The sequence below is a fragment of the Odocoileus virginianus genome, chromosome 12 (assembly GCF_023699985.2).
Source record: "Odocoileus virginianus isolate 20LAN1187 ecotype Illinois chromosome 12, Ovbor_1.2, whole genome shotgun sequence".
NCBI classification, from domain to species: Eukaryota; Metazoa; Chordata; class Mammalia; order Artiodactyla; family Cervidae; genus Odocoileus; species Odocoileus virginianus.
Genome location: NC_069685.1, coordinates 30735064 through 30761131, shown reverse-complemented (window position 1 = coordinate 30761131; position 26068 = coordinate 30735064).

Here is a 26068-nt window from a genome sequence, read left to right as displayed (position 1 = left end):
TTCCTCGGGCAGTTTCGACAGACAGGAATTAGCAGGCTGGGCTGATGTTTAGCCCCTGGATGGTGAAGCTGGGAGAACCATTGCAGGCGGTGAGAACCCACTGAGCCAGATGGAGTTGCTAAGGCTGAAACTTCATACTGGGAGGCTCATCTGACTGATGAAACAGCAGCTGCCTAACTGTCTACCCTGACCTTTGTTGCTCATTTATGATATTATGAAAAGTAGAACTCTAGATTTCAGGGAGCTGTTAGAATTAGTGAGATACCTAAAGGACTTGGAGCTATGGACTATTACTGTCACCAAAATATGGGAGGGGAGTTTGCGGGAGAATGGATACATGAAATATAGCTGAGTTTCTTTGCTGCCTACCTGAAACTATCACAGCATTATTAATCCAATATAAAATAAAAAATTAAAACAAAATGTGTAAAAATGTATAATGATTCTTGACATGAGGTTTGACTAGATTGTTTTCTGATATGCAGAAATGAACATGGAATTGCAATTGAGTCACATTTACGTCACCCCAGCCAATTCCTAGTTTAATGAACTTGGGTAATATTCTCTTTTCTCCCCCACCCTTAGTCTTGCTTTCTTGAAATATTTACCCTTCAGACATGTTTTAAGGTCTTTGCGTTTTAATGGCCATTATTTTCTAGGCTAGTACAGTCTAGAGGCTCCAGTACTATGGCCACCTGATGCAAAGAGCCGATTCATTGGAAAAGACCCTGACGCTGGGAAAGACTGAGGGTAGGCAGAGAAGGGGGCAGCAGAGGGTGAGATAGTTAGATAGCATCACTGACTCAGTGGGCGTAAGATTGAGCAAACTCTGGAAGAGAGTGAAGGACAGGGAAGCCTGGTGGGCTACAATCCATAGGGTCACAAAAAGGCAGACGTGACTTAGCGACTGAACAACAACAGGCTACACATACAAAAAGAGACAGAATTCAGTTTAAGTGTTGAGAAGCTGTTTCAGTAAAGGTTTCTCACACACTAATAGATCAGACACGTTAGAAAGTTGAATAATGTCAAGTGCTGGCTGAGATACAGGACTGTGGGAATCCTCAACCATTCTGGAGAAGAGTATGGCATTATTTGGAAATATTTAGTTATAAACATGGCTTATCACTCAGCAGTTCTCCTTTAGGATCCATGTACCAAAAATGTTCTTACATGTTCATAATGGGGCTTTTGGGGAATGATCATTACAACATTCATGCATGTGTACAGTGAGTGTGTATGAGTGTGTGTACTTGTGTGGTGTGAGTGTGCATGCAAATGTATGTACGTGAATATGAATCTGTATGAGCGTGTATGTGTGTGCCTGTGTATGTGATGGACAGCTTGTCTAGGCAACCCAAGTGGCCAGCATTGAGAATAAACACACCATGGATTATATACAACAAGTAGATACAAAGATTTCTTGGAGTAAGAAAAACATAGCTGGATCGTAAATACACAGTAGTTGGTGAAAAATAGAAACAATGAGTGCTTTAATACAGCACATTTACATACTTGAAAGCACATGTGCTTCTATACAGTTTGTGAAATCTACAAATAAATAATGCTCACTAAATGTAATGAATAATTGCAGTAGTTGCATGTGGTAGAGGTAGTGACAGGTGTGGATGAGGGGCTCAACGGTGGTAAATAAATATCTACAGAAAGAGGGGGATCTTGTTCGGACCCATGAGGATAACGTGGCATGGAGTGGGCATAGGCACAGACTTGAGTATATAAATAAATAGAATGACTGTCATGAGGGGCTTCCCAAAGGAAGTGAAACTTAAGATGGGTTTTGTAAGGTTCTGTAGGAGTTGACCAGACAAGATGGTAGAGGGGGAAGTCTTACTAGAGAAAAGAGGACTTGAGCATCTTCTGAGCAGTAGAAGCTACAAATTCAATGATCTGAAGTCAAAAGCACTTGCCTTCTCCTTGGAGTTGCACAGAGCAAGTGTATGACAAGGTATAGACCTCAAAGTGAAGTTGTGGGATGAATGGACAGAGAGGCAGACACACTCTATATGATGCAAGACTTGATAGTCTGCTTCCAAGTCTGCATGGGATTCTGATGGTGATGGGGAGGATGTTCAGTGATAGGATCCTTCCTTGTATTTTAAATCTTTTTGTCTCTACTTTAGGGGAATCTTATCTATATATAAAACCAGCTCAAGTCTTATTTTATCCACAAAGGCTTTTCTTAGTCCAGTTCCTAACTGAATTGCATATTATCTATTTTTGGGAAATTCTTTCATATTTAGGGCTTTCATATGCACTTAGCTTATTCTTTCTTATAATTATATGTCCTTCCTTATCTTTGTTTTTGACATCTAGTAAAGCAGACCACCTGGAGGAGGGCATAGCAACGCACTCCAGTATTCTTGCCCGGAGAATCCCATGGACAGAGAAGCCTGGCCGGGCTAGAGTTCATAGGATTGCAAAGAGCAGGACACGACTGAAATGACTGAGGAAAGTAGACCACACTTTTATAGATGGAAGCAAATGCCAAATCATCTAACATTTAGGACCGATCAAAATGAAATAAATCACGTGGGAAATGGTTTAAAGGTGGGAGAAGAAATTTTACTTAATATGACAGCTCAGTTTAGTTCAGTTCAGTCGCTCAGTCGTGTCTGAACCTTTGCGACCCCATGAACCGCAGCATGCCAGGCTTCCCTGTCCATCACCAACTCCCAGAGTTTACCCAAACTCATGTCCATCAAGTCAGTGATGCCATCCAACCATCTCATCCTCTGTCGTCCCCTTCTCCTCCTGCCCTCAATCTTTCCCAGCATCAGCGTCTTTTCAAATGAGTCAGTTCTTCACATCAGGTGGCCAAAGTATTGGAGTTTCACTTCAACATCAGTCCTTCCAATGAACACCCAGGACTGATCTCCTTTAGGATGGACTGGTTGGATCTCCTTGCAGTCCAAGGGACTCTCAAGAGTCTTCTCCAACACCATAGTTCAAAAGCATCAATTCTTCGGTGTTCAGCTTTCTTTATGACAGCTCAGATGGAAGCAAAAACAAAAAAACAAAAAAACCAAAAAACAATGGAGGGAAATGCAGTAAGATTTCCTTGGGATATGTAATCAAAGAAGACAGGGGAAGGTTAGAGGGAAGAGAGTAAAACTGAAGGAAAGTTTTATTTTCCTGGAGTGACTTTTGATTTCAAACAAAAAATTGTAATCTTTTGAGAATTTAGTGAGCACAGGCTCCATCCCTTGGAATTTTCATTTTATCTTACTAATTCTAATTACCTGGATTGAAAAACACAGCAAGTACTATATAGCCAACCACAATGTCAAGACTAAGTTCTCTGTTAGCAATGGATAGACAATACAACCTTCAAAAATATAGAATGCAAAATTCTGGAGACACACTGAATTCTTTAATTATTTGAAATAAAAGATTAATACTTTTATTAATGATAATAAAAATTTGATGAGATAAATATAATACAGGAAAAGTTTCATCTTTTCCTTGAATTCAATTGATCAGTTTATGTATTATGAAAATTTCTCTATCCATCACTTAGAATATAAAAGACAACTGAAGTCTTTTATAAATAGAATTGGTAAATCAATTTCTCAGCTATATCTTTCCCTGTCAGCTCAGCCACAGAATTCAGAAATAAATTTAAATTTCAAAACGTCAAAATTTTCCGAAAGACTTTTTTAGTGCAGTAATAATTCCCAAATAATTTGGCAATGGGCCCATGAAAATATTTAATACTTATCTCCCCTGTGTCCCTAAGTTCCCACCATCTCTTCCTGCCCCACCTCTTTCTCCTTTAACCCTCCCTATCAGCTAGGAACTCTCATGGGGTTTTCATGGCTTTCTATTGGAAATGCTGATAAAAACTTTTGTGTAGTTTTAGTTATGTAAGTATTTCCAAAAATCTGTGTCTGGTGCTGTGTTCCTATCAGTGATAGGCTTCTGTACAAGTATTTGGATGAGTCTAGTCCCATTTCACTACACTCCATTTGACAGAAAAAGGCAACCTTTGCCAGATTTGGTTCCAGCAAAGTGGAGGGTTGCCCAAGTGTTTGCTTCATTTGGAATATTCTTGTAGTCAAATATTTACATGGAGCCCCCAAATCCTCTGGCTTGAGTCTTTCACATAACTTCCAACTCACTGTCTATTTACAAAACCATTTAGTTTGAAGGGCGGCATAGAGCTGGACTTGTTTCCAAGGGGGAACAGTGAAAGCACCATTGCTGGCCACTGTTAAAACAAGATTAGCCAACACATTGGGAGTTGTACAAACAGAAGAAAGCTTACCCATTCTAAAGTGTTCTTGTTTCTTCACAAATTTATCTTTGAAATACACTGACATGCACAGCTGTTTTTTTTTTTTAATTAGTTCTTGGAATCTTATTCTGAAAGTTTCCTGAAGTTGTGACTGATAAAGGCTACTTGGAAATCTGTAGAATAATTTTAAAAGAAAGACTAAAAAGTTAGCTTCTTGGGAACTTATGACAGAGATGTGAAAATATTTGAAAATTTGCATGAACAGAGGATCATATTTTAGTTAAGAAACTATTACTTCAAATGCAATTACCTACCATTACTGCAAAGTCAATATTCATAGGCATGCTGTAGATAAGAATGTATTATGTGGAGGAAAGAACAATGTGTTTTATATAGAATTTTAATTTCATGTTCTGGCTTAATATGCTAGACAAGTTCTAAGTATGCTATATGTCAACTAAAAGTATAATTCATATTGATGAACTGCATGAGATGTTCAGGTTAATGAGTAGCATTACTGCATGTGAAATTTACAGACTAAGGAAATTTTTACTCTGAGGACAGAAGATCATGTCTAATTTCATTAAAGATACACATAGTTTTAAACAGCAGTGAGCATACCAATATATATCTACAAGCATTAAATTGTATATTGTCCATCTATTGTTTACCATGTAAGCATTGTTCATTCTGGTGCTATTTCTGCTATATTGTCAACAAAACAAGTAGTTTAATGATTGCTACTTGGCCAGATGAATCACAAGCTGGAATCAAGATTGCTGGAGAAATATCAACAACCTTAGATATGTAAATGATATCATTTGAATGGCGCTTCCCTGGTGGTTCAGCGGTAAAGAATCCATCTGCTAATGCAGAAGACATAGGTTGATCCTGATATGGGTCAGGAAGATACCCTGGAGAAGGAAATGGCAACCCACTCCAGTATTCTTTTCTGGGAAATCCTATAGACAGAGGAGCCTGGTGGACTAGAGTCCACAAAGTTGTGAAAAGTCAGACATGACTTAGCAAATAAGCAACAACCACTCTGATGGCAGAAAGAAAAGGAACTCAAGAGCCTCTTGATGGAGGGTGAAAGAGAAGAGTGAAAAAGTTGACTTGAAACTCAACATTAAAAAAAAAAAAAAACCTAACACCATGGCATCTGGTCCCATCACTTCATGGCAAATAGAAGAGGAAAAAGTGGAAGAAGTGACAGATTTTATTTTCTTGGGCTCCAAAATCACTGTGGATGGTAGCTGATGCCATGAAGTTAAAAGACACTTGCTCCTTAGAAGGAAACTTATGACAAACCTAGACAAGCATATTAAAAAGCAGAGACATTACTTTGCTGACAGAGGTCCATATAGTCAAGGTTATGGTTTCTCCAGTAGTCATGTAGGAATGTGAGAGCTGGACCACAGAGAAGGCTGTGTGCCAGAAAATTGATGCTTTCATTAATTGCCGGAGAAGATTCTTGAGAGTCGCTTGGACAGCAAGGAGATCAAACCAGTCAATCCTAAAGGAAATCAATCCTCAATAATCACTAGAAGGACTGTTGCTGAAACTCCAAAACTTTGGACACCTGATGTGAAGAGCCAACTCATTGGAAAATATCCTGATATGGGAAAAGGTTGAGGGCAAGAAGAGAAGGGGATGACAGGAGATAAGATGGTTGGAAGGCATCATCGACTCAATGGACATGAGTTTGAGCAAACTCTGGGAGATGGTGGAGAGCAGGGAAGCCGGACATGGTGCACTCCATGGAGTCACAGAGTCAGACATGACTTAGGGACTGAACAATAGCAACTTGGTCAGAACCAAGTGTTGCTAAGAGATACCATCTCTTTGATGGTGAGTTATTTGTCTGCATAAGGGAAATCACAGCCTTGGCCTTCTGATTTTATATTTTTCTTTAAAAATCCTATGCAAATATGCTGATAGACAATTAATTTGCAAATCACTATTTTTAAATTGTGTATTTATATTGCTAAACTAAATTCAATTTTATTATCTTGAACAATGTTCTCAGTGCAATCATTTGGTTTTCCTTGATCTAGACTCTTTCAATTATTGTACAGTTCACTGCATCTGTTTCCACTGCAATGTACCATCATCTTTTTAGCATAATTTTCTTAAATAAATCTGCTCCCAGGTTACCTAGTTGAATTCTCTGTTGCAGGAAACTGTAAACTAAACTCTTTATTTTCAATGTGGCCTAGAATCTGGTACACTGTAGAAATCTGATACATGTTTCATAAATGTTGAATACGAATTACTTTTCAAAGTACAGCTACTTCCTTCTCAAATATGCATATGGCAAGAATGAATTCTATTAATTGCTTCACTGATTTAAATTTGATGTTCTCTCAACCATTAATTTGTGTCAATGAAAGTAAAATAAAGGAAATACTGATACTAGTTTGAGCTGCTTTTTCTTGAACTTTGTAATAAATTAAACTGCGAAAAGTTTAGACAAAGCAGGTCCTTGAAGCAATAGTTTTGCAAAGTCATTGAGTATTAGACCTAGGAAACCTTACATCTTCTGCAGAACAGTAAACTTGCTTCACTGATTGCTTAAGACAGCACATAAATATTATTCTTGGTTTCTTTGATATCAGTGGAGTGCACCACACTTGCCTTGATAGTCTTTAAACATTTTAACAGATATTCCCATGGATAAATTTGCCTCTTTCCTTTTCTGCCTCATAAAAGGAAAACCTTGGCACTTCTTAAAAATATAAATTTCATATGCCCTCCTGAATAAAGATATATTTTTTAGATGCCCAAAGACTTGGCATTTTATAAAGGAAAGGAAAGTGAAATAGCTCAGTTGTGTCTGACTCTTTACGACACCATGGGCCGTAACCTACCAGGCTCCTCTGTCCATGGGATTTTCCAGGCAAGAGTACTGGACTGGGTTGCCATTTCCTTCTCCAGGGGATCTTCCCAAGCGATCAAACCCGAGTCTCCGGCATTGCAGGCAGATGCTTTACCGTCTGAGCCTCCAGGGAAGCCATAAGCCTCTCCCTGATGTTTCTTATTTCAGTCAAGTTTAACAAACCCTGGACAAATGAACTTAAAACTCATTCTGTGCTGTGTTTTAAACAGCTGACATCTGTTTTTAGGGATGAGTGGAGGAGGTTGACAGAGAGAATTGAGATATACTCAGTATTAGCAGGGTGAAGGAAAACTTTCTCAAGCACCAGCATGATTGGTGATCTGTGATTTGTTACTTGGTTATAAACTTTACAGGGGATATATAGTACAAATGAAAAGGCTTAAAATGGTGCACATGTTTTGACTCCTCATCTCCTCTTCTAAGAATTTGTTCTAAATCAGTTTTATCATAAATTTATGCAAATATTCAGCTCTAAGGATGTATGCTGGATTCAGCTTTTTAAATAACAGTTAAGCCTTGCAAACAATGTGAATATCCAAGAATTTGATTAAAGGAAATATGCTACAACACTAGATTTCTGTTTCTTGACCCTGGAGTAGGCTACATCCTGTACCCTCTTAGCACTGTGCTTATCTTAGTCCCCTGTACACTTAATAGTATTTTGTTTATATTTGTTTTTCTCCTTATATTATAAACTCAATAGTGACAGAGACTGGGTTATTAGGTCTTCAATACTTGGAATAGGTTATAGGTATTGCACATTATAGATATTACAGTGTTTAGTTGCTCAGTCACGTCCGACTCTTAACAACCCCGTAGACTGTAGCCCACCAGACTTCTCTGCCCATGGAATTCTCCAGGCAAGAATACTGGAGTGGGTTGCCATTCCCTTTTCCATGGGATCTTCCTGACCCAGGGATAGAACCTGGGTCTCCTGAATTGCAGGTGGATTTGTTACCGAGTCACCATGAAAGCTCTAACACTGAGAATAACAATTGAAAAATAGGCAACTAAAAAAAGAAATATGTGTTAAGTGATAAAGAGGAACTATGCTGCCAGAAAATATTCTAGAATATTTTCTAGATACAGGTAATATTAGAATAGCATTAGAATATTATACTGTAGTATTCTAATATAGTATTAGATACTGTTATTAGTATATATTATAGTATTAGAATACTAAATATCTTGGAAAGTTAATGATTTTTTCAGTTGTTGAAAAACAATTAGAAAACAGTTTCTACTTTACATCCTTGCCTTAGCAAAATGGATTTGTGCATTAAAACTTGGAAGTTTAAATACTAAAAAGAGAGCATTGATTACCTTGTAGGCTTGTGCTTATTGATGCATTTTGTGAAATAAGGTATTTAAAGAAAGACAAAGAGGAAGATCTTGCTGGGTCTACATCCACGAGTGAGCATTCACTCTTATGCTGAGGTGTCTGAGACGCTCAGAGAGGAAAGCAAGAGTTTGCTCCATTCTGAAAGAAGCTCTTTGAAGCTTGATGGTGTTTTCATGGACCGTTGCGGCAGCAAGGGCTGGAATAAGAGGTACAGCTTCAGGATGTGAAGGAGCTTACAAGGTGTCTAATTTGCAGGACCCAGCAAAACACAGACTTAAATTACGCAGTAATTCTTGTCTTCCATTCCCCATCACACATATGTGTGTGAGTGTGTGTATTCAGCTGCATTCTTTAGACACATAGTCACAGGACATAATTAGGAGCACCGGTAGCAAGTACAGACCTTTTCAGTGAATTACAGAAAGTGCTTTTGTGGGTAGATGAACAATAAAAAGATGTTCCTTTCTGTGGGCACTTCAGTCCCATCCTAGGGGGTAAGCTTTCACAATGGTCACAAAATGCAGCAGCCCATTAACAACACAGAGGCTTCCCAGGTGTGCTAGAGGTGAACACCCTGCTTGCCAGTGCAGGAAACAAGGGTCACGGGTTTAATCCCTGGGTAGGGAAGATCTCCTGGAGAAGGGCATGGCAACCCATTGCAATAATCTTGGCTGGAAAATTCACATGAACAGAGGAGCCTGGTGGGCTACAGTCCATGGAGGTCACAAAGAGTCAGACACAAAAGAAGCGACTTAGTAAGCAGGCATGCACACATTAACAACACAGCAGCAAGAGATAAGACAGGGCATTAAACTAAACAAATGGTGTGTAAAGAAAGATGTCTAGATTTAAATGTCCAACTCCTATGTATGAACATATAAATTAAAATAGAGTCAAATCCTATTGCTCTAAATTCTGTTAGAATTTTGGTGAAATTATTCTTGCAGCTTTTCAATTAGTTGGTTTTAAAATTAGTTTGTCTACACTAGTCTTTCTACTTCACTAGATTATAATGAATTGATAAAGTCATCTTATTCTTTGAATTTGTCATGAAGTGTGAGTTTCTCTTTAAACTTAGAGTCAGTCAAACACTTCTGGCTCAGAGTCAAGAGAAAATTTTTTATAAAGGGGTGATATTTTAACCAAATGGCTACAGTAGCCTCTTCATTCTTAAAAGTTTTGATGTTCTGTTGTTCATATCTGTATTCAGAAACATACATTATCAAGTAGTTTCATCAATATATATGCCTGTATATATGGAAATTAATTTTTGGATTATTTAACTTAGGGAATACGTTAGCAAATAAACTATTGTATTTGGGCTAAATTTTAAAAGGCTCATCATTATAATTTTAAAATACTTGTCACTTGTTAGTAATAGCTGACACTATAAGCAAAAATATCTATTATCCCAGTAACATTTAAATGATACTTATTACTATTAACTCAATGTTTAACCTGTATCAAAAATTTTGAAATACTCCTGCACTAACTTGTCTTCTTTCTTTCTCTCTCTCTGAATACATGTTTATTTATACAGTTATCTACAACCAAGCAATTTAGAAAAATACGTAATTCACTAATGATTTGATGGATGGTTTGACTATACCGGTTGAGCACTAAGATTAAAGATCCCTCTGGAAATCAGTGTCGCCATTACATTACCTTACCACCTGCTGATATGATGAACATGGTTAGTGGGATACGTAGAACCAGTTCTCCAGCTTTTTCTTACGTAAAAAATAACAAACAGCTTAATCCCAGATGCTATTGAATTACTTCTCATGTGCATGTGTGTATGTATGTGTTTTTTTCTTGGACCTTTTTACTAGATATGATTACCTTAATAACACTGGAAAGTCATCTTTTATATTCACTTATTAAAAGATAAACAAATAGGACTATATCAACCTAAAGAGCTTCTGCACAGCAAAGGAAACCATCAATAAAATTAAAGGTGATCTACTGAATGAAAGAAAATATTTTCAAATCATGTATATGATAAGGGATTAAGACCCAAAATATTTGAAGAACTCATACAACTCAATAACAAAAAAATAAGTGACCCAATTAAAAAATAGTTCGAGGATCAGAATAGATATTTTTCCCAAGAGGGCGTACAGATGGCCAACAGGTACATGAAAAGATGCTTAACGTCACCAATTGTCAGGAAATATAAATCAAAACCACACTGAGATATGATCTCACACCTATTGGAATGGCTGTTATCAAAAAGATGAGATAACATATGCTGGTGAGGATGCAGAGAAAAAGGAACCATTGTTCCCCATTAATGAAAATGTAAACTGGTGCAGTCACTATGGAAAGCAGTATAGAAGTTGGTCAAAAATTTAAAAATGTAAGTACCAATATGATACAGAAATCCCACTCAGGAATTCTGCTATCAGAAGAAAACAGAAATACTAGCTCGAAAAGATATATACACGCCCTGTTTATTGCAACATTATCTACAACAGCCAAGATAAGTGTTGTGCTGCGCTTATTCACTCAGTCATGTCCAATTCTTTGCGACCCTATGAACTGTAGCCCACCAGTCTCCTCTGTCCATGGGGATTCTCCAGGCAAAAATACTGGAGTGGGTTGCCATGCCCAACTACAGGGGATCCTCTCAACCCAGGGATCGAACCCAGGCCTCCCAAATTGCAGTCAGTTTCTTTACTGCCTGAGCCGGAAGACCATGATTACTGGAATGGGTCACCTATCCCTTCTCCAGGGGATCTTCTGACCCAGGAATTGAACTGGGGTCTCCTGCATTGTAGGCAGATTCTTTACCAGCTGAGCTACCAGGGAAGCCCAGCTAAGATATGAACCAAAGTAAATGTTTATCAATGGAAGACTAGATCAAGAAAATGTGAAATAAGTCTACATATATTGTTCAACCATAAAAAAGAATGGAATTTTGAAACTGGTGACAACATGCATGATCCTTGAGGGCATAAAGCTAAGTGAAAGAATTCAGAGAAAGACAAATACTATATGATCTCACTTATATGGGGATGTGAAAAAAAAAAAAAAAAAAAAAAAAACCCCACAGACTCCCAGATACAGAGAACAGATTGGTATTAGCCAGAGATGAAGGGTGGTGATCATTTTGTGATATATACAAATATTGACTCACTATGTTGTGCACCTGAAACTAGTACAGCATTGCATTTCAATTATACTTTAACTAAAAAAATACAGAATTCTAAAAAGCAATTTACTAATAAGCACAAATAGATGCAGGTGCTATCATATATGTGAATTTAAGGTTATATGACAGTTTGTATTAATAAATAGTATTTATAAACTATTAAAGTATATAAAACTCTCATAAATATGCTAAATCATTTATATACCTGAAAAACCAGTGTCTTTTAATCTTTTAAAATATTTACTAGCAGTTCATCTTTACTTCTTTGCAATAAAACATTAAAGGGGAAACATTTTTTGAAATTAAAAAATTTGTGAGTCTTTGTGAATCTTTGAATCTTTGCTAGGAATGGCTTATGAATCTTTGCCAGAAACGACAAGACCATGAAAAGCAAAGAGTGATGACATTAGATTAATAAAAACTGAAATGCAGTCTGAACTCTGCCTCAGACCAGCTGTGTGATTTGGGAAGTCACTGAACCTCTCTGGGTTATTTTCCACTAAGTATTCAGAATGATCAATTCTAAAACTTCTTTCAACTCTAGTCTCCTACATAATTAGTTGGTTCTGATAGATAATTTAAGTTGGGAGTAAAGAGTAAGAAAATGTGTTTCAGTCACCCTATTCTTTTCCATTTCCCTCTGATTTCATGCCTTGCTCTGCCAGTAATAATAACAATAATAACAATTATCATTGGATGCTCAATTTGTGCCAAGTTCTGAGCTGAGACTTTTGTTTACCAATTTTCCATCCTAGTTGTCCTCTGAGTGAGAGCCTACTTGTACTATTTCAGACCTCCGTAAACTGGAACATGAAGTTAAGCATTCCTTTGGAGCTTCCCTGGTTGGCTCAGACAGTAATGAATATGCCTGCAATGTGGGGACCCAGGTTCAATCCCTGGGTTGGGAAGATTCCCTGGAGAAGGAAATGGCAACCCACTCCACTACTCTTGTCTGGAGAATTCCATGGACAGAGGAGCCTGGTGGGCTACAGTCCGTGGGGTCACAAAGAGTCAGACATGACTGAGTGGCTAACACTTTCCTTTTCCTCTGATGCTTATACAGTGTTTAAAGCAGAGCTGGTGTTGACATCTGGGTCCAGAACCCATGCTCTAGTGGACCCTTTGCCAGCCTGGGGGCAGTTGGGGTTCCCATAGCCTGAAGAAGAACCTCTGCTTCTACATCTGTCATTGATTTCAGCCAGAGATCCCTAACTCTGCCATACTCTGAAGGCTATGTGTTGCAAAATGGAATGTTGTAAGAGGTCAGAGAGATGGAGCAGGGACTCTTAGAGACAGTGTCTGTTTTCAGGACTATGGACCCAGTTGCTCTTGGACTATGGGTTGGCCTCAGTATAACTGTAACGATCCTGCAACTAGGTTGGGAAAAACATGAATGGGAACAGAAGCTAAATATTTACAGTTTCCCTTTGGTCTGTTTTCTGACCCCAGGGCTTTCAAAACTCTGGGACATTGACCAGCCAATTTAGATCCATTTAGTGATTTTCACCTAGCTTTCAAAAATTAAATAGAATCAAACATCCTAGAGTTCATCGTATTAACAGTAAAGAAAATAGTATTTTTTTTTTTAAATGCTTGTTTCTTGAGAATGCATGTGTGTGTGCCTGTGTTTGCTTGCTGGGTCATAACATAAAAGGTATTTCTCATATTCAGAAAAGCTTGAACTCTACTGTAAAGATAGAAAGAGGAAAAGGGTGAAGATCAAGCTTACTGTGTTTGTTTTTACAAGGTGATCAGAATGTTCTATTTACACATCATGAGAGTTTAAATGTGAACCAACTATACCTTCTCCACCTAGATTTAAACTCTTCCTCAAATGATGTCATTTCAGTGATCTTAGCCAAGTAGAAACAAAACATGATTATTCTCCTACCAATCGGATTTGTAGGGAGATCTGAAAATATCACTCTCCTAATCCATTTTGCCTTGAGAAGAGATGCTTATTGTTAGGCTATTTTTCTTCTCTTTAACTTTTCTTTGGCCAATTTTTTTTTCAGACTTGTTTTCCTCAAGTGTAATGCTCCCCCAAATATCATTAATCCTGTACAACAAAGATTTTACTAGTTACATATTTTAAAACAAGAAAAGAAAATACAAGGAAATAACATGAGTGTTCAAGTTCAGGATGGTTTGTTTCTGAATATACCAATTCCACTTATGAGCCGTGTTACCTCGTATAACCTTCCCAAGCCCAGTTTCCTCATACGTGAAATGGGGTCAATAACAATCATTGTTCCTCATGCCCCTGTATCACCCACGCCCCTGCCTCCAGCATCTTCCTCCCCTATCACTGCACTAGACTGCTGATAGCATACCCACTTCACCCTTGCCCCCTTCTGGTCTGGCTCCACTTAGGGGACAGAGTAATCTCTCTAAAATATGAGTCAGACCACTTCAGTTTCCTGTCTAAAAGTTTCCAATGGGTGTATTCAAGTATATTTTAATTTTGGTTATGTCTGCCATCATCTCTTAACTCTCTTGCCCAAACTCATTCTATTCTAATAATTCGTAGCCTTCTTCTTGTTCCTTCATCACTTGGAACTCATTTTTACTTTGGCGCACTTACTCTTGGCTTCCCTGTCCCATTTTCTCCCAGGTATTTGTTTAACTAAGCTCTCACATCATTTCTGTGTCTGGTAAAATGCCATTTCCTTAAAATACACCGCCTCTGCCTTCACCCTTTATCTCCTTGTCTGATTTAGTATCATCTTAGCACTTATCACTAACTAACATTGTATCACGTATTTGTTTATTGATCTTTTGTCTGCCCTGGGCTTTCCTGGTGGCTCAGACAGTGAAGAGTCTCCAGGCAAAGCAGGAGACCTGGGTTTGATCCTTGTATCAAGAAGATCCCCAGGAGCAGGGAATGGCTTCCCCATCCAGTAGTATTGTCTGGGTAAGCCCTTGGACAGAGGAGCTTGACAGGCTACAGTCCATGGACTACAGTTGGACATAACTGAGTGACAAAGCATCCACACAGTATTACCTATCCTATCTCACTAGAATATCACTTCTATGAAGGCAGGAACTTGTTTACTGTCTTGTTTGTGCACAATCTCCCAAACCATGCCTGGCATACTGTTGTTGAATAAATACTGGCAAATTGTTATTGAATAAACAATAAAATATTTTTTAACTGCCTGCGAGGTTGAATGTGGATTAAATAAAGTGATAAAAAAGTATCTGTGATAATGTTTGGCACAAAACTAGCACGTAATGAATGACAGCTAATGTTGTCAAAGCTAAATTTTATTTTCACATACAGTTGGTCCTTATTAACAGGATAAAACACAATACATATTTAGTTTTCTGTAGCAGTTAGGTTGCTGTGATTTTTTGTATCACTGTATCTGGAAAATGATATCCTATTTGGTCAGACATTCTGGATGTTTTTGTGAGGGTTTTTTTTTAACTTGAATTTTTTTTTAATTAATTAATAAATTACTTTTTGGCTGTGTTGGGTCTTCGTTGCTGAGTGCTGGCTTTCTCTAGCTGCTGTAGCGGGGACTGCTCTTCATTGCGGTGGCTTCTCTCGTTGTGGAGCGCAGGCTTTAGCAACCAGGCTTCAGTAGCTGCTCTCGTGTGCTCTAGAGCACATACTCAGTTGTGGCACATGGGCTTAGCTGCTCCACTGTGTGTGGGATCTTCCTGCACCAGGGATCGAACCCATGTCCCCTGCATTGACAGGTGGACTCTTGTCCACTGCACCACCAGGGAAATCCATCAGGGTGTTTTGGATGAGTTTATTTACACATAAATTGATAGACTTTGTGTAAAGTAGATTGTCATCCACAATGTGGGTTGATTTCATCCAATCAGTATGAAGGCCTGAATCCTCCTGCTGACTGCCCTTGGACTTCCTCAGCAATATCAACCCTCCCTGGTTCTACAGCAGGGTGACTTTGGACTTGCGAGTCAACTCTCTCCTGAGTCTCCAGCCTGCTGACCTACCCCACACTGTTTTGTTTCATCAAGACTCCTCAATCATATCTGTCAATTTCTTAAAATAAACCTCTTTCTGTATGTATGCATGGATGCACAGTCACTTCAGTGTGACCTGTGACAGTTCATAGGGTCAGACTCTTTGTGACCCTATGAACTGTAGCCCACTTGTCTCCTCAGTCCATGGAATTCTCCAGGCAAGAATACTGGGATGGATTGCTATTTTCTCCTCCAGGTGATTTTTTATGACCTAGGGATCGAAACTGCATCTCTTGCATTAGAGGTGAATTCTTTAACACTGAGCAACTGGAGAAGCCCCTTTGTATGTATACATGCTGTTGGCTCTGTTTCTCTGGAAAACCCAGAGAATACCCTAACACAAATAATTTCCATCTACCATCTAGTCTCTATTATATCAACTAGCACCAGAGACTAAAACATTAGGGATCTTTTTCTTTTAATGTGCCATGTTTGCCTAGCAGCTCAGGATGGCAGCTGCCTGTTACCCTCTCGGTCAGTCTGGGTTTTTGCATTATAGTCACAGTATGGCAGCTTCACTTTAAAAAATTATTGAGTCCTCACACAGCCATATCAAAGTTAGGAAAAAGCAAATGGTGCACAATCTAGTATTGCTCTCTTTCATCAAAGAGTAAAATCTTTTTGTAGATGTCTCCCAAATTGCTACCCTTTATGTCTTACCAACATGAGTGTCTTCACTTTCCCATCCCTTACCTGCAAGAGATACTGTGAAAGTGCTGCACTCAATATGCCAGCAAATTTGGAAAACTCAGCAGTAGCCACAGGACTGAGAAAGGTCAGTTTTCTTTCTAATCCCAAAGAAGGGTAATGCCAAAGAATGCTCAAACTACCACACAATTGTACATATGACATACTGGCAAACTAATGCTCAAAATTCTCCAAGCCAGGCTCAACAGTATGTGAAATGTGAAGTTCCAGATGTTCAAGCTGGATTTAGAAAAGGCAGTGAAACCAACCAAATTGCCAACATCCCTTGGATCATCAAAAAGCTAGAGAGTTCCAGAGAAAAATCTAGTTCTGCTTTATTGACTATGCCAAAGCCTCTGACTGTGTGGATCACAACAAATTGAAAATTCTTAAAGAGAAGGAAATATCAGACTACCTGACCTGCCTCCTGAGAAATCTGTGTGCAGGTCAGGAAGCAACAGTTAGAACTAGACATGGACCAACAGACTGGTTCCTAACAGGGAAAGGAGTATGTCAAGGCTGTGTATTGTTACCCTGCTTATTTAACTTATATGCAGAGTACATCATGAGAAATGCTGGACTGGATGAAACACAAGCTGGAGTCCAGATTGTCGGGAGAAGTATCAATAACCTCAGATATGCAGATGACACCACCCTTATGGCAGAAAGTGAAGAAGAACTAAAGACCCTCTTGATGAAAGGGAAAGAGGATAGTGAAGAAGTTGGCTTAAAACTCAACATTCAGAAAACTAAGATCATGGCATCTGCTCTAATCACTTCATGGGAAATATATGGGGAAACAATGGAAACAGTGACAGACTTTATTTTTTGGGGCTTCAAAATCACTGCAGATGTTGACTGCAGCCATGAAATTAAAAGACGATTGATCCTTGGAAGGAAAGTTAGGACCAACCTAGACAGCATGTTAAAAAGCAGAGACATTACTTTGCCAATAAAGGTCTGTCTAGTCTAAGCTATGGTTTTACCAGTAGTCATGTATGGATGTGAGAGTTGGACTATAAAGAAAGCTGACGGCTGAAGAATTCATACTTTTGAACTGTGGTGTTGGAGGAGGCTCTTAAGAGTCCTTTGGACTGCAAGGAGATCCAATCAGTCCATCCTAAATGAAATCAGTCCTGAATATTCACTGGAAGGACTGATGTTGAAGCTGAAACTCCAATACTTTGTCCATCTCATGTGAAGCGCTGACTCATTTGAAAAAACCCTGATGCTGGGAAACATTGAAGGTGGGAGGAAAAGGGGATGACAGAGGCTGAGATGGTTGGATGGCATAATTGACTCAATGGACATGAGTTTGAGTAAGCTCCGGGAGTTGGTGATGGACAGGGAGGCCTGGCGTCCATGGGGTAACAAAGAGTTGGACATGACTGAGTGACTGAACTAAATTGAACTGAACCTGCAAGGGAAGTTGGGTAGTGTATTTCTGAGCCAGTTATTTAATTTTTATGAGTTTTTATAATCCTAATTGTATCATATAGGATAAATAGAAACACTAATCTGATCTTCTCATGCTACTTTATTTGAAAACAATTTTTTTCACTAAAATTTCTTGAAAAAGACTGTAAAATTAAACCTTTACTTAAATTTTTAATTTTTATTTTATTTACAATTAATATTTTATTTATAAAGACTTTTTATTCTTTATGGTAATATATCCGAATGTTTCAAATGCCTAAAGATAATTTGATTAACAATTTGAAAAGAAAATATTACTATAAATTTTAACTATTTCAAACATTTGATGTTAGTTGCTCAGTCATGTCTGACTCTGTGACACCATGGACTGTAACCAGCCAGGCCTCTCTGTCCATGGAATTCTCAAGGCAAGAATACTGTCATGGGTAGCCATTCCCTTTTCCAGGGCATCTCATTGACCCATGGATTGAACCTGGGTCTCCCGCATTGCAGGCAGCTTGTTTCCCATCTGAACAAACATTTAGTTACATTATTTATGTTACTTATTTGTGAAAAAACAAAAAAATTTAAGCAGTTTATAAAAATATAGTGTAAACTTATTTAAAAGATTTAAAAACAAAGTCAGAGACCATTTATTAAAGAAATGAACATGAAATTCCCCTGAAATTTGTTACTGGAAGAGAATACAAAATTTAGCCCTATATTTCTTAAAGTAAAAATAAATAAATAAACAATGTGTCAGATCATTACTGTTCTCATAAGAATAAAGACATATGCATCTTTAAAATATTTTAGGACAAGGAACCATTTATTTTTCCATGTTTGTATCACTTTGGCCTGGGCAAATACCTTGAATTTTAGGCCTTAAAACATATTTGTTGAACTGAACTTAACTGTCACCAAAGCTATCTTTTATGTGATATTTATTCGAGAAAGATATAGCATGGCTACTGACATAAAGGACATCAGTAAATATAATAGGCAAGGTATTTCAAAACAGGTTTGAGAAGATGCAGAAATGTCTTCAAATAGTACTTTTTCAATTCTAGTATATATAGGATTTAATCTTGGTAAAGCCAGTTTTAAAGAGCTAAGCATGGTCTTAGAAATTCTTATTCAAATATAATATTGCAGTTAAAAATTTATTTACTATATAATTGGTTAAAGCATTAAAGACTTAGATATTTTAGATCTGGCCTTTGTAGGCCAGGAATTCACAAGACAGCTAATTTGGAATTGACTTTGCTGACAAGCTCTGAAATGTTGATGTTCTGTAAAAGTTTGACTAAAGATAAGGCAATATAATTTATATCTGCTATTTCTGCTAACCAAACCTAATGTATATTTCACCCAGACTCAAAGAGCTGTCCAAATTTTGCACAGAAAACTATGCCTCTGTGTCCAAAACTGTCCATAAGGAGATGGAACTGCTTGAATTCTTGATTTTGATCCCAAGGTCTGGTTCATACAGAATAAAAGAGGGAAGTTGGCTTAGGAATTCAAAAGCGGGCGCTGTCAATTGGCCATTTCAATCACCAAAGATCCTTAGTGTGGCTCCCAACACAATTAAAGCGTCTGCCTGCAATGCAGGAGACCTGGGTTCGATCCTTGGGTCAGGAAGATTCCCCTGGAGAAGGAAATGGCAACCCACTCCAGTATTCTTGCCTGGAGAATCCCATGGACAGAGGAGCCTGGTGGCCTACAGTCCACGGGGTCGCAAAGAGCTGGACACGACTGAGCGACTTCACTTTCACTTTTCAATGTCACATAGTAATGATCTTAACCAAAACTAATAGGAATATATACATCCACATTTGACTTGAATTGCTGGATTCAACATTAGTATTTATACCGGAAATTGGGAAAATATGGAGCCAAGGTCAACAATTTTTGTTGCTGTCCTTTTTGCCAGCAAATGGTCAACAGATTTGACTGCTTCGGAGGGACGATTGGCCTATACTACTGAAATAAGACAAGGGCACTGAAAAAAGTGGTAGGCGTGTGTAGTAAACAAATTCTTAATTGCTCCTTAAGAGTTCCTTCCCCTAATGTTTACACACCTTCTCCTATTCAATTAAATGCTGAGCAGGTACTGCTTTGAACTGATTTTGGTTTTGTTTTGGGGGAGCTTTTCATTGTTGTTGTTATTTTCTATGAATTGATTTTAAAGATATAATTAAGGTCCCAAATTGGCTGATTTTATTATGGGGAGATTATCAATGTGGGTCTTTCTTTAAAATTATAGAGCTTTCTCTAGAAGGTTGCATTAATGAAAGTCAGAGACGTACTTTATGTGACCTGGAAGAAAGCAATCATTCACATTGTCATGGGCTATGACAGCTACCTGGCAAGAAGCTGCAGGAAAGATCTAGAAGAAGAGAGTGTCCATGGTCAACAGCTAAATGGAAAATAGGGACCTCAGTTCTACAACCACAAGAAAATGAATACTGCCCAAACACAGTGAGCTTGGAGAAGAACCTGAAACCTCAACCAACACCTTAATTTCAGTCTGGTGAGATTCTGGGCAGAGAATCATTCGTGGTGTATTAGACTCTGACCTATAGAAACTGTGAGATAATAAATTTGTGCTGCTTTATGCTGATAAATTTGTGGTGATTTGTCACACAACATGCATTTTAATGCAAAATAATATGCATTAGTTTAACAGAGACAAGTTATTAGATACATTAAGAGTAGATTCAACTATTTTATATATTTTAGAATCTCTGCTTAAAGCATACAGAAGTCACTTCTTCTATTTTTAGTTTTATATACAATAATTTAATTCCACATGTAAAAATGTACAGAGAAAGAAAGGCATTGAACATATTTTGAGTCCACCAAGTAGTCTCATTAAGTTGTTGTGTTAGGATTTGAAAGAAATTGTATACAACACTGGAAATTTCAACAATAACAAAAAAAGAAAACCATGTCAAGGATGACCAACAAAGGAATTCATTTATTATTCAGTGGCAATGTAAGCTACTGAACATTTTGGAGTGGTTGGCAGGCCAATTAGGGTTGTACAGCAGGAAGATTTCTCCTAACTGTAAGGCATAGTGAATGATGAAGCTATCGTAATAGACCATGTTAAATATTGTGCCATGAGCCTACATGTAAATAGTAGGATAGATATGTAGTTTTAAAGTCTAACATTCTAGTGTTTAGGCTTGAGTGTGATTATGGTGATTGTAGTGCTATTAACAAATATATATAAGTCACAAGTAATAAGTTTTAGGACAAAAATGATAAATCAAATTTGAGATACTGGGAAATCATACAAATGATGGGATGGACAAACAATGGTATGTTGACAAAAATTCCAAAGAGAGATAATTGCTACAGAGATCATAACTTCAAATCTTTAAACAGATTTGAAGTTATTAGGGTGTGAGTTTATGGCAGGTGCCCATTAAATGGGGAAAAAGACAAAAGTGAGGAAATAAGAACATATCAGTGAGAAAATGCTACATCCAAAAGATAGAAAGAGAAAAAATTTAAAAGGCTATAGCTTTTATAAGAGGATGTGAGAACAGTTGTCATGGTTTGAGGGACAGGATATTCTTTAAAGAATATAATGGTAAATTAGTCTGGCTATCCCAGAATTACAGCATAGAGAGTAATGACAAAAAAGTTTTGAATTTTGTAGCTGGAACATATACAGTGAACTTCCAAACAGTTTTAGTAAAATAATAAGAGAAGCAAAACTTGCATAGACTTCTTAGAAGGCATTTACTGCATATGAACTTTTCTTTAATGTGAGGTTGAAGAGAGATATAATAAGAGGGGGGTCATTTAGTCATTCATTTATTTTTCTGCTAATAAATTCTAAGAAAAGTGTTGAGCATAGTCTCAGATAAGGATAAAACCAATTTATGTGTATATAATGGATTCTGATTGCAATTCAGTGCATCTTCAATGTTATATGAATATATACATAAACAGATACCTACACATATATATGGTATTACACATACATAGCATACATGTATGTACATGTGATACTCAATCTACTAAGATAATTTAATAATTTAGTTTTTACATATTAAATTAAACTGTTTATTTAATATTTTTCCTGAATATTAAAATGCTTTGCAAATAATTCATTAATTTTTGTATTTTCTTGAAGAATAATTTATCATTATTAACAACAATTTTTCCAGTATAGAAATAGGCTTACCCTCAGGTCTATTTCTTGAATTTTTGTGAAACCAGTGAATGAATGCATTGTTTTAAACCTCAAACATAGTATATTGCTATTGAAATAATTAAAATTGAGGATATTTTGTATTTAATCAAACTGAAGTTATGGCCAGCATAGATTCCATTGCAAAAGCACATAAATGATTAGCAATAATTGGGGTAAACTTACAATTTTATGAAAGGCAGATACTTATAGTCAAGTTCTTTTTAATATATTCACATAAATCAAATAAATTTCTATTTCCCCCAAACAGAAGAAGAAGCTTTTCCTGATGCTGCATTTGAAAAAGACTATTCATAGTATCAGTGATTAAAGACTGCACTCATTGAGGAATATCTATAGAGGAAGAACAGGAAGCATGCTTCTGCTAAACATAGCACAAATACTGTATTCAGGAGACAATTTTTAGGTTCACAATGTAGTGCATGAAAAGTGACTGCTGAAAGCTTGAGAATCTGAAGAAAAAAATAAGCGTATGGTATGAGAAGTTTAATTCAAGTCTAAAAGGGGGATTTTTAGAATTTAAATCTTAATGATATATATACACAGGTCTCTAATCAGAAAAAAGCAGTACAACTCACTACTGTCCTGAATTAACTTCTCTGAGGGAAACTTGCCCTTGCTAACAATCCAGGGTAGAATCTTGGCTTTAACCACAGAACTCATTCTCCCATTAGTCTCAGTAGTTCTCATCCCCAAGCGTAACTGGGAAACAAGTGAAGTTCTATTCAAGGTACAGCATAGCAGGATCTCAAACTCCTATGGACACTATGTCATTATTTTTTCTCAAGTTGCTTTATGCTTTGTAATAAGTACTCAGACTACTAGTGACATTTCACCTTTCACTCCACTAATGGAACGCTTGTGGGTTTTTTCACACAGTCTTTACTTTCCAAAGTAATACAGAAAAATTTTGATGATTTTGTCAGTGCTAAAGTGTTCACTGGGAGGGTTACAATTATATGAACTTTCAGGAGTCTGCTGATTTCCAATACCAAATATTAAGATTTATTTTTAAAATCTAAATCATTTTTTTCATAAATTTTTTAAAATACATTTTTTAATTGGAGGAAAATTGCTTTACTATGCTGTGTTGATTTCTGCCATACAACAATGCAAATCAGCCATAATTATACGTATATCCCCTCCTCTTGAGCCTCCCTCCCCTCCCCCAAACCCACCTCCCTAGCTCATCACAGACTGCCAATCTGGATTCCCTATGTTATATATATATAACAACTTCTCAACAGCTATCTGTTTATGATAGCTAGGACACGGAAGCAACCTAGATGTCCATCTACAGATAAATGGATAAGGAAGATGTATTACATATATACAATATTACTCAGCCATAAAAAAGAATGAAATATTACTCATCCATAGTAAAGAATGAATTTGAGTCAGTTCTAGTGAGGTGGATAAACCTAGAACCTGTTGTACAGAGTGAAGTAAGTCAAAAAGTCTAAACCTTTTAAATGTCCCCATATGAGTAATTGTATTTTTAATACACCCTGATTGCACTGATTACAGAAATCCATTGTCCATATAAACTCAAGAATCCTTTGTAGTAACCCATGGTCCCTGTGATTCAAACCTCAAAGGTCAGAAATCATCAATCTAACCTAATTCTCTCATTTGGTGCTTGAAAACACTGAGGTGTAGAGAGGTTTAATGACCTACCCAATGTATCCTGTCTAATTGGGCTAGAACCTAGGTCTTTTTGACTCCTAGAAATGGGTCAATTCCACTGTAACTCTTTACACGATTCTCTCCTTTTTTATGGAGTCAAATAGCATAATGTAGTTTTACATTGGAGTGCAATTGCTTTAAATGCTGTTTCTGCTATATAATGAAGTGGATCAGTTATAAGTATATGTAATATCCGCTTCCTCTTAGACTTCCTTCCCTCTGTCCAACCCATCCCACCCTTCCAGGTCATCAGAGAGCAATAAGCTGAGCTCCCTTTTCTGTAGAGCAGCTTCCCATTAGCTGTCTATTTTACACATGGTAGTGTGCACATGTAAATCCTAATCTTCCAATTTGTTCCACCCTCTTCCCCTTCCCTCGCTGTGTCCACACGTCCATTTTCTACATCTGTGTCTCTATTCGTGCCCTGAAAATAGGCTCATCTGTACCAGGACCAGATGTGTAATGTAATGTTAAAACCTGCTGGTCAAAGACTACTAGGAATACACCTGTCATCAAGGAAGTTTCTAAAGTAAGAGAGAAGGTGCATCATAGGGACTATGGGATGCTGTGCTATGAGGCAATAGGAAGGGGCTTACTATAATATTTGGAGTTAGGCTGCTGATTCTAAACAGGATTAAAGAAAGCTGAGTTCAGTCTGTGTTGGGTGCTCTCTGCAAGTGGGGGCATCTTGATAACTTTTATCTAGAAGGAGGGGGTACTGAAGTGGGATGAGAGCTGTCTTTGGTGAAGGAGCAGAAGTCACTTGTGTTAAGAAGAAGAAGGGTATGTTTAGTTAGACTTGTGGCTGCAAGATCTTTATCTCTTATCTCAGACATGGTCACCGAGTGGCATGTTCTCTGTATTGCTCCCTTCCAGTCATAGCATGTCCTGCTTGGTCATTTTTTATGCTGTTCATATCTTGTGGCCCATATTTATGTTCATTAGGGAACATTGGAGCTTAGATGTCAGCTGCCAGAACCATTTTGCATTTTCTCTGTCATGTGTAGGACAGGTTATGTTGCTTCAGAAAGCATGTTTAAATCAATAGACAAAGTAGGGAAAAGGAACACTCTAGTTCAATAACAAGAGACAATTAGGCACCTAAAAATGAAATGATTTGTCTCTCAAAACTGTGCATTCTCTGATACTGAAATGATTTGCAAGTCAAGATCCTTTGGTAAGAGGATGATTGGAATATATGTGGTCTCCAGTGCTAAGATTTTATACTTTTAGGCCTAATTCACAAACTTGCCATAATCATAAAGATTTGGGGCTCAGTTGGAAGAGACAGTCATGGCTGAATGAATTTAATAGGCATTAGCTTTCATTTCACACTTCCCAAGTAAAATACAATATTTTGCCATCATAAGGGCTCTCACTGTAGCTCAAATATTGGCCTAAGTCATATATGATTTTGTCTCTTACTGTCTTACACATTATATTTCATGAGAAGAAGATCTTTGTAGAAGCAGTACATCTACTAAAATTGGAAGAATACACAGAACTTTATCAAAGTCCTTTCTGCTAGGATAAAATGTACATTCACAAAAAATTAACTTTCTTGAACACTTCTAACTTTTTCCTTTGTTAATATATATGATTAACACAATTTCTCTCTTTCTCCCATCTGTGCCTATTAAATTACTATCCATTCATATCATCTGGTAAAGAATCCACCTGCAATGCAGGAGACCTGGGTTTAATCCCTGGGTTGGGAAGATCCCCTGGAGAAGGGAAAGGCTACCCACTCCAGTATTCAGGCCTGGAGAATTTCATGACACAGCACAGACAAAAAATAAAAAGATCCAACTTAGGAATTCAAATGTAACCCCCTGAATGCTGCCTTCTCTGATTCTGACTCTCTGATTACGGTGTAAGGTCTATAATTATGGCCTGGAATTGTGCAGCCTTAACATCTGGGGAAACTGAGGCCCTCAAGGAGCCTAACTGCAAGTCTCCCTCCCCACCTTCTTCCCACAGATCAGGTCCCCTCGGTAAACAACCCTCCTTATCAAGGGGACCAGGCACAGTTCCTGTTTATCCCTGAGTGGATAGTTTCAGTTCCCTGCAAACTCGTGGGCTTACTCAAACAAGACAGTAACATCCCCCCACAGGAACCATGGGGCTTCTCAGCATCCCGGTACTATAACTCCTGCCTCCCACGATCCCTAGTTGTTTACTGTGTCCCCGAGTGCAACTCCCACGTGGCCCTCTGTGCGGGGTAGTCTCCCCCTTCCCACAGGCTGTGGGAAGTAACTGCGACTAGTAACTAGTAACTGTGACTAGTAACTGTGACTAGTAAACTGCTGTTGATCTCATTTGTCCAGTGTTAGGTGTTGTGTGTTTGGCCATCTCCATGACCTTAGGGCAGGAATCCCTCTATCACCAACAGGGTGAAGAGG